At 33.4% G+C, this 10,689-nt stretch overlaps 1 long non-coding RNA gene across 1 annotated transcript; it reads left to right on the forward strand.

Moving 5' to 3' along the window:
- The first annotated feature begins 9,205 nt into the window (after window positions 1–9,205).
- On the forward strand, window positions 9,206–9,811 carry LOC138889079 (uncharacterized). Its single transcript, XR_011406643.1, has 2 exons — window positions 9,206–9,265; window positions 9,346–9,811. It is a non-coding gene; the product is annotated as an uncharacterized lncRNA (long non-coding RNA).
- The last annotated feature ends 878 nt before the right edge of the window (window positions 9,812–10,689 follow it).

Here is a 10,689-nt window from a genome sequence, read left to right on the forward strand (position 1 = left end):
CAACTGCTAACTTTGAAGTCAAAACCTTCAATTGTTGCTCTAAGATGCACTTGCTTTCTTCTAACACTTCCATATCAATTTGAAGGCTTTCATATTGTTCTCTCCAGTTGTCTGCTTTAATTTCATAATCATGCATTAACTGCTCTGTATAGGAAACCCTCTTCATCATCTCTATGCCAACAAGATTGATCTAAAAAAGGGTAAGAACCTTAATAGAAGAAGGGTGTAATAAAGTATGAAAAGGAATACCTTTAATGATTACTGCACTATGTCATTCATCCAAGTCAAAGAGTTGTGACTCTCAAGCTTGGACTTTTCAACTGGACCAATCAGAGGTTTCAACCACACATCAGCCCGACCTCGATGATAACTTGCTTCATAGCTCCACTTACACTTGAGGAACCAACTTCAGTATGATGGACAGTTGTAGGAGGAACTATAGAAGAAGTCAAAACAGCTTGGGGCGGAGCAGCAACGACATCAGTTATAACTGGTAAAGAAGATGTCACATGAGCAGGCATGGAAAATGAGGCAAGGGGAACTTCATCAGAAACTAAACCCAAATTGTCACTATCAAACCCATAAGCAAAAAGCTGATCGTCAGAGTCACGAGCAGCTGCGGGAGTGTCATCATTAGAGATTACCATGGTGGCTTCAACAGGCTCGTTAATGGAAACAGAACAGGGAGGAGACGCTTTATCGTCTGAAAAGATGCGTCTTCTGGCCCGTGGACTTTTTATCAAAGAACTATCTTATCCTATTCCTCATCCTCTTCAGAATCTTGGACTGCAGCAGCCTTCCTTTTCGATGAAGAACCCAAGATTATCTCTTGAGCTCTTTCCAAAGAAACTCTGGAAGCTATGATGGCATCAACACTTATACCTCGAATGGAATCCTGATAAAAAGAAGGATCAAAACAAATTCCAAAGGAAAAAGTGAATGAAAGTATGAAGGATATAAGAGAAAAAACATTTATCATGAGTCTTCACTTTCCAACCAAACCGATGTGAAAGGTTTTTTCAAGATCTACCTTCAATCGGAGCAGCATTCAATAACTTTGCTACCCAACCATGGAAATTGGGAATCTCATCAACAGTTCCCATGGTTGCTGAAAAAGAGGAAAAAGTTAAAATGGTAGCAATAAAAATTGAGAAAAGGGTAGAAAAAGTTATAAAAAGAAAACTTACGTGCAAAATTCCACTTCTCAGGAAATAGAACATTTTCTTGACTCACTAGACCAACAGTGGGGGAAGCAACAAACCTGGCATACCAGCCACGGTCTTTATCATCCCCGGGGCTAACCAACACTCTCTTACTTCTCGCTACTAAAGTAAAAACCCCTTGGCGGAAAAGTTTAGGAGAGTAGAGATGAATTAGATGAAAGAAAGTAAAAGGCAAACTAGCCATATTGGCTAAATGCCTCAAGCAAGAAATACCCCTCCACACGATGGGACCAATTTGTCCTAAACAAATGTTGAAAAAACGATAGAATTCGATGATAACAGGATCAATAGGGGGCTTGAAATTCAGTGTAAAAGGGTATGTATATACGAAAGAAAACCCAGTCAAGTAAGATGTAATCCTTTGGTTTGCATTGGGAATTATAATGGGGAAAGCATGCCTCCAATGGCAATCCCTACGAACAACAAAGATCAGACCTTCAGTGATTTGAGATGGTTAAATATCAACACGATCTAAAGAAGACATAGAAGAAACTTGGTTTCTGATTGATTCTTTATCGGTATAAAAAGATAATTCAGCAGGGAAAATTTTGTCTACCAATGGCTCACGAAGAGGTTCATTAGAGTCTTTATTTCTGGACGAAAACCTCTGGGAGAGAGAACCTCTAGTTCTAGAAGGTGGAGTAGAACTCACTGAAGGAATAGAAGGGCCTCGTGACGATGAAGACCCTAAACTACAAAGTCTTCCTCCTCTCCTACTTCTAACAGGATCAAGAGGAAGGTTATCAACAATGGGGACTCTTCGAGGGTTAGGATTTGAAGAAGACATAGTAGTACGAGGAAGAAGAAAACAAGAACTGAATATTATAAAACTTTTTATGAGAAAGACAAAGACAAAAAGTTATATTTATACTTAGAAGCAACCGTCAAGGCAAAGGTGTAATGATGGAAACGTCATGATGGAAGATGTTGCTTCATGATTGATGGAGCCATAAAAAGCCCTAAAAGGCGCTGAAAAGTTGCAGAAACATTCGGGGGACGCCACTTGTTACGAACATTAAATGGAAGTGACATATGAAGTGTCAGTTCTAGAGAAGAAATAATGGCGGCAAATATTCCCGCTTTAATAAGATCCACTTCCCAAATATTCTATTGAAGAATAAATGGCAAGTGGGGAGACTATCTGTATTGGAAAAAATTAAGTTCATTGTGAGGTGACATGTCATGACACGTGGACTGGTAAAAGAATGACAGTTGGCAAAGAATAGTTGAGGAGGCACGAGCTTCAGCAAGTACGGGCAAAGATTCAAGGAAGTCAGAAAGGAAAGGCGCTCGAACTTATTGATATTCAGAAGTCACATCAAAAGAATGAACCTAAATAGCAAAAGGGGTATAGATACGTATTATCAGTAATTAATAGGCATTAATCACGGAAAACGTTATGGAATCTATATTGAATCAGTTATGATTACCAAAAATAACGTTACATTAAATGCCATTAATTGTCCATAATGACTCTATTATGAGTAAACAAAACGTATTACTTAGAGATAGCTATAAAAGGTGAGGACTGAACATTTATAAGGACACGAAATACTATTGGAATATACTGATTTACTTTGTTTTCTATTCAGTTATTATTTTCATCAATTATTTCCATTTATATTTGGTTATCAGTAACCTGAGTTCTTCTAAAATTAAGCTTTGACCGAAACCCCTATTTTTGGTTAAATAGCGAGACAAAAAAGAGCCTCATATAACTAGTGTCAGTTGTATGAGACACAAAATAAAAACTTTTCGTCTAAGAGAGAACATTTAGAAGTGAAATGAATGAGCACTGTAATCATTACTAATAGTTTAGCACTACAACTTAAATTAGAATAGGTATATGAAAATATACTCCCTTTGTGTACCGGTCTCACTAGCAACATCAATAAACCTAATGAATTCTGATAAGTAGAGTCTGACAAGAATATGGTGTACGTATCATATTTTTATTCTGAAAGCACAAAAATACGATTTTCGATAGATCCTCGATTATAAACAAGATGAAAAGACTTCCGATCAGTTATCAACAAATTAAAATAATGCGCGTGAAAAAGATTAGACACCCATGGTTCACATAGGGAGAGTCAAAGGTATTGTTGCTAATATAAAACGAGCAAATAATAATCCTCCCCATTTGTTTATTCACTTGAATTATGATGACTCGTTTGCCCATATAAAATCTTTTCTTTTAAAAAATGAGAAATCATGTAAGATTTTATTATTTCTCACTAAGCAGTAACACAATTTTAAACATAATTTTAACTTTCAACTCATCTTCAAAAATTTATTTTTTCAAGTTTTTAACTACATTTATGTCCAAACCAAAGACGTCTTAATAAAACTCGTGGCCTAAAACTAAATTTTAATACGAGACCTTGATTGTTTTTGTCTATAATATAGTTATCTTGCAAAATATAGTATTAATATTATCTTGGTTCCTTTTTTTTCTTTCTTTCTTTTTGTTTATAGTGTAGTTATCTTATAAAATATAACATTAATATACCCATTGGTAAGAAAATTCAAGTTAATAAGATGTTAGCCACGTATTTACATTTGGTTACCTTGGATCTTATTGTAAAGAAATATTATTTATCAATATGAAGATTTGAGTATCTTATTCAAAGTTCTAAAATATTTCCATTGTTAAAAAATAGATAGTCCTTCTTTTCATTTTTATAAGGATTTAGTATTATTTTTTTTCTATAAACTTCAATATTTTTAAGCGAAATAGTAAATCCACAACTAAAAATATTTTTAGGCCCCCAAAATTTAAGGGGCCTAAAGCAAAGACTTTACTAACCTCCTCCTTGAGCCACCCCTGCAGATAATGATGCTACTGACTTCTCAAAGTCTAAACTGATGGAGTGTGTTTCGAGGGCAAATTCTACCCTCCCTGTTTAAACATGCTTATCCTTACATTATGGATAAGGGATTGCATAGGGAGACTGATTATCCCTATTTTGTCCATTAGATACGACTATGCATGTGTCCTTTGAGTCAGGTAATTTGGAATTTGTATATTTGTGATTTGGTTATGTTTATAAAGACTCGTCGACATTTGCTTACACTTGTGTTTTCGGGCTTCCTGAAAATTGGAATTTCGGGTTGAGAATATCTAGAGGAGGATGAAGTGACTGATGCTTTGGATTTTGAGCCTGTTACTACTTCAATTAATGTTTATCCATCCTTGCTTACCCATCAAGGAATGGTAAAACTTTAATATTTTTATCTTTTTACAAAATTAACAGCTTGAGACTCTTCTTTTCCTTTTTATTATCTGTTTCTTGTTTCTTGTTTCCTGTATCAGGCTGTTTGGTGCCCTAGGCCAGTTGAGCTCCCCATTTTGGTTCCGGGTTCAAACAAAATTCAATGCCATGCCCTCCACCTTACGGGGTATGGTGTAGACGCATTTGGTATTCCCTATTACATTGGGAAGAGCGCTTGGACAGTTGATTCTTGGATGAACGGGTATATTCGAGTTCGTCGTGACTTCATGAAATTTGCTGTAAAGATTAGGGGCCAAGTATTTTGGAGGGTTTGAAGATGAAATTAGAGAATTTTTACAAGTGAATTCTATCATGTAAACATTTAGGAACAAATGTTGAAATTGATGTCCACTTAATATTAGAAGCAAGTGATACAAAGACAACTTAGTACATACAAAGTCAACTTAATATTTGTAAAAAGTCTAAAGTCCATCGTACAATTTTTCCACTGTTATACTCAAAGAAGTCTTAATAAAACTCGTGAGGGCCTTAATTTTTTTTATCTATAGTATAACTATCTTTCAAAATATAGTATTAATATTACCTTGGTTCCTTTTTTCTTTCTTTCTTTTTGTCTATAGTATAATTATCTTATAAAATATAATATTAATATACCCATTGGTAAGAAAATTCAAGTTAATAAGATGTATGCCACGTATTTACATTTGGTTACCTTGGATCTTATTGTAAAAATATTATCTATCAATATGAAGATTTGAGTATTTTAATTCAAAGTTCTAAAATATTTCTATTGTTAAAAAATAGATAGTCCTTCTTTTCCTTTTTATAAGGATTTAGTATTCTATAAACTTCAATATTGTTTAAGCGAAATAGTAAATCTACAACTAAAAATACTTTTGGAGCCTAAAATTTAGGGGGCCTAAAGCAAAGGCTTTACTAGCCTCCCCGTGAGCCACCCGGGTCCAAACGCTAGCTAAATCATTAGTTTTTGAGTCATTTGACAATTTTCTTTTTGAAAAAGATCAAAAGTTTAAAAAATGTTAGCACGAAATTCCATTACAGCAAAGCAACTAATGATGATTGGGATGGTTCAGTAGCACGAGTTGAAAAGTCGTGACTTTAATTTCGGGACTGCAAAAACAATCGAACGAGTTCATGGAATAATATGAGATATTTTTCAAAATTTTCACTCAAATCACTCAAAAAATTTTAAAAATAATTCAAAGTTATATTTATGTCCAAACACAACTCTAATTTTCAAATATCATTTTTACTTGAAAATTTTTTCACTTTTTTTTAGAATTTTACAATTCTTATGTCCAACGCCCACTAACCCTCGTTTGGTCATAGATTTTATCACAAAAAATTCAAATTTTATTGGCAAATACTTATTTGTTTAAAGATTTTATTCATATTTTGGCAAATTTTCAAATCCCAAAATCAGCTCAAGATTTATTTTTGGCCCAAAATATTGTCGTTTGATTTTTTAAAAAATTTCAAAAATTACCCCAAACTTTGTATTTTATAGAAAAGCTCACTTTCTATTATTATGACCCAACTAGTCCATATCACGCGACTTTGCCTTTCTCTATAAACAGAAGAAAACCTTCGTCAAAGGTGTTGTACCAATCTGTGGCAATCCACCGCAAAGATAAAGTTTGAATGTAAATTTAGAATAGTGTACTATGTAGTTCATTATAAAAATGATAATTTTATATCAAACGTATTTATGTTCAGGACTATGATTTGTGATAATGATAATGAATGTTATCGATGAAGGTTCTGCATATACATGATTAGCAAGTATGTTTGTTTGGTATTACTGGGAATTTTTGATAGTTTATAGAACTTATAGGTATAAGTCACATTTCATGTTTTTTTTTTAAAGTGAAATATGTTTTGAAAAATTATGTCCAAATAAATTTTAATTTTCTAACTAAACTTCGCCCAAATCAGATTTTTCAAAATAAATTTGGGAATTTATGGCTAAACGCTAGCTAAATTTATACTCACTTCGATCACTTTTACTTGTCCACTACATTTTCACATTTATTTGTCCACTATACTAAATTAAGAGAAAGACGATTTTTTTTTCTGTTTAATCTTTATCATTAATTATTAATTTTCAAAATTATTTCCCAAAATTTTTCAAAATACTATTATTATTATTAGGAGTTATACGATAAAATACATACTACAATTATTATTTCTTTAAGAAATGTGAAAAGTTCAAAATAGAGAAGTAAAAGTGAATGAAAGAGTACTTTATTCGATTGGAGGTATTAACTCATCTTAGGATACCTTAAACTTAGTATTATTTTATTCTACTTGGGAGGTTAGATAAATAATCCCTAAATTAGATATCCTTGGATAAAATGTAAAAATGATCCAGGAACTATACTCCTGAAATAACTTTGTCCTTGAACCAAATTATAACACTGTTTATTAAGTTCGTGAAGTATTGACAAAAATTTACCAATATTGTATGTTGACATGCATGGGCGGAGCTAGCCCATTGACTACGGATTCGACCGAACTCAATTGCTTTGATTCAAATAATGTATTTGTCTTAAAAAATTTATTGAATATATAGAAATTATTACTTTAGAACCTAGTAACTTATAGCCTGTTTGGCCAAAAGTGTTTTTTTCCGCCAAAAGCACTTTTGGCCAAAAATTGAGGTGTTTGGCCAAGCTTTTAGAAGGACAAAAAAGTGCTTTTGAGGAGAAGCAGAAACAGTTTTGGAGAAGCAGAAAAAAGTAGCTTCCATCCGAAAGCACTTTTTTGAGAAGCACTTTTGAGAAAAATACACTTAGAAATAGTTTTTTAAAGCTTTGCCAAACACTAATTGCTGATCAGAAGTGTTTTTCAAACTAATTAGTCAAATATAAACTGCTTCTCACCAAAAACACTTTTAAAAAAAAGTACTTCTCAAAATAAGTTGATTTTTGCAGCTTGGCCAAACGGGCTATTAGAAGGACTAGAATCCCCAACTCATAAACTCTAAATTTTGGCTCCGCCTCTGTAACGACATGACGCCTAATTACGATTAAAACAACCATATCCTATAAATGGTAGCTTTGAAAATTAACCAATTTCTCAAAGATGCTAAAAAGGACATTCCAACTTCGACTTGCTGACCTAATTTAATTCTTCCAAATACAGCATAAGCAACTTCGCGTGAAAATACAGAAAACACTATTAGGAAAATGAATTATGGCCTAACGTTCAGCTTTGCTATGTTCACTTTTTTACTTTACCGTTAGGTTTAAACAAGTATTTGAAAAACTTCAAAAACTAAATTAAAGTTGTTCGGTTAAAAAAACATATTTTTTGACCCAAGGAATTGGCTTTTGACAGAATGACCAAAGCTTAAAAAAATGTAAGTATTTAAAAAGTCAAAAAAGGTCAGCAGAAATTATAAATAGTTTTGGACCCTCGCACATGGTTCCAATCTTGTCTTCCATGTTGGACCATTCTAATTATCGACAGAAGCAAAGCTATATTCTACATATTCACATTCATTTGGACAGTTGCAATATTTACGTAAAATAATGTTTGCTTTTTTCAGTACACTGTACGAAGGGTTGTTGCGTGGATTCAAAGGTTTTCAGAAACTTATAGTAATGACTCGGGTATAGCTAGAGTATTAGATATGTGTTCCGACGAATTTCTTAATTTTTTTGCTTAAATTTTAAATTTGTATTAGAAAATTTATTAAATATATATAAATATTTAATTACAAATCAATAACTAAATGAGTTATAAATTTAATGATAGATTTAATATTCATACACTTTAATTTCTGATTCCGACTATTGAGTACCTCGTAAAAAGATACACATGCATTTTTTCTTCATTCATTCAATTCTCTTTGTCAGAGTGAAAGTAAGTAGTATTAAATTTAGGGCGACTACTATATTAAATGTAGTTACATCCTATAAGTCATTACACCCACGTGGCTCATAATAGCAAATTCTGAAGCTGCATAGAAGTTTCGATTAAAGTATGTTGTACCTCGTTCATTTTAATTCTACTACGTGAAATAGGACCCTAATTTAATTTTTCTGTCTGTCAGGAAGATGAATTAGCATGGCCAATCCATGGCTCCATGTCTATGATCTCCTTTTATTTCATGTCGTGTCAAATGAAAATTAAACCCCGTACTATATATACATACAAGAAGGGAGGAGCTTCAATTATTTGTCACATGAACAATCACTGGTGAATGCAAACTAAGAAACATATAAGTTGTGAAACACATTATCATGAATTCCTTATTTCTATGTAATGTACGATTAGAGTTGTCAAAATGGGTTGACCCGATCTTCAAAGTGTAAAGCCCCATAAATTTTTAACAAGATTAAGCCTAACTCGAGCTTAAGAAAATACTTAGTGAGACCTCGAAGCATATGCTGGCCCACACAAGGATATCAGGATCATCACAATACTTGGACATAAAAGTCACGAGGTTCAGAGTCCCTAAGTTATGTGTCTAAGGAAATAGCTTTGAAAAATTGAATAGAAAAGATAAGAAAAATCACTAAAGCCCTGCGTAGCCAAGATGCATGGCCCACGCAGGCTACGTGGCCCATTCCAGAAGAAGGGAGGAAGAGGAGAAGAGAGGGCTTAAGCTGCGTGGCCAGGTTACGTGGCCCCCGCAGGATACCTGGCCTAGGCAGGCCACCCACACAGACTCATGTTCTATAAATAGAGGGAGTTTCAGGGAGAGAAAAGAAAAAAGATTTTGAAGGTTTTGGGGCTTAAGAGAGAGAAGTTCTTGGCCATGGGCATTCCATACAATCCAAGGTGAGTTTTTATCCATGTTTTATACTAATTAATGTTGAGAAACACTAGTATTAACACTGCAACATCCTTGGGTTTGCTAGATTTCATCAAATTAACTAAGAACACCAAAGAGGAATTTTCTAGGGTTTGCTTCTAAAGATAATTTTCGGCGGCTGCCGCGCAGGCTGGTTTCGGCGGACAGAAATCACGCTCGTGATAGTAGGGAATATGAAAAGTGTTGGATTCATTTGAACGACAACCTTTTGAGTTTCTAATGGAAGGACTAGATTCCATAACACATTTAATGGATGAATTGGAGTTAATATTCAAGGGTTGGCCTTCAAATGGTGAAATAAGGATTTTTGTGAAAGTTGTGAAGTTGGACCTAAGTGCTAGGCGCTTAATTGGTTTAACTGGTATTGTTGTGACATGTTAATGATATATGTGAACTCATAAATGTAGATATCGACTTGTGACGACATTTGGGCATTTTAAACAAATTAGAGTATCGTAGTAATAGTTTGAAGCTTGGACTAGAGGCAAGTTGATTAAACTTATTTTTCTCGAGAGATTTTCTCTAAGAGCATGATTTGGGTTAAGATATGAATTATTTACATATATGTCTGTTCGTACTTATGAGGACAAACAAGTGCGGAAATCTCCATGTACTAAAACATTGTATTGCATATGAAGTGTCATGTTATTTTCTAAAAATCTTATTTTAAATATTAGTTGGTAAAATGACACTTGAGACTTACATTATAAGTTTTATTAAAGAACTTATGTTGATGATAAAGGGATTAAACATTTGAGTTTTATTGTTATCTTTGTTTTATAAAATGAGAAATATAATATTTTTAAAATTTTTATATTTCGAATTACCACTTGTTAAATCTTTAAAGATTAAAATGTCATTTTGTTAATGGCTTAATATGAAATGAGAATGGATTTCATTTATTTTGTTCAAAAGGTCTAGATTGACTATAAACGTCATGGTTTGATAAAATAGATAATTTGAGGCTATCTGCTATGAGTGTATTTTTGGGTATCAAATGTGTTGGGAGTTACTTGTGTTCACCTAGATTGACTTCGGGTATATCGTATTCTTCATCATAAAACTACATATGTCGATGTAAGCGTAGATGACCACTTCGCGATATAGACTACGGAAGAGTATCCTCCTTGAGAGGGTGCTATTTTGTGCTATTATAAATAGTATAGCTGAGTCCATTCGTACAACACTATAATGAGATGACCTGAGCAAATAAAGCATATGATACTTGCCTCAAGGTACATAACCTAGTTGACCTTATTGTGTCGGTGATGGTATACTACTCCCCGTGAGAAGATAAAAGAAAATTTCATTATATTTAGACCTAAAGAGCCGAGAGCGATTTCAATGACTTAATGAAGTTGAAATTGTTCTGCATGATTCATATTAGAAT

This window comes from Nicotiana sylvestris, chromosome 4, assembly GCF_000393655.2.
Source record: "Nicotiana sylvestris chromosome 4, ASM39365v2, whole genome shotgun sequence".
NCBI classification, from domain to species: Eukaryota; Viridiplantae; Streptophyta; class Magnoliopsida; order Solanales; family Solanaceae; genus Nicotiana; species Nicotiana sylvestris.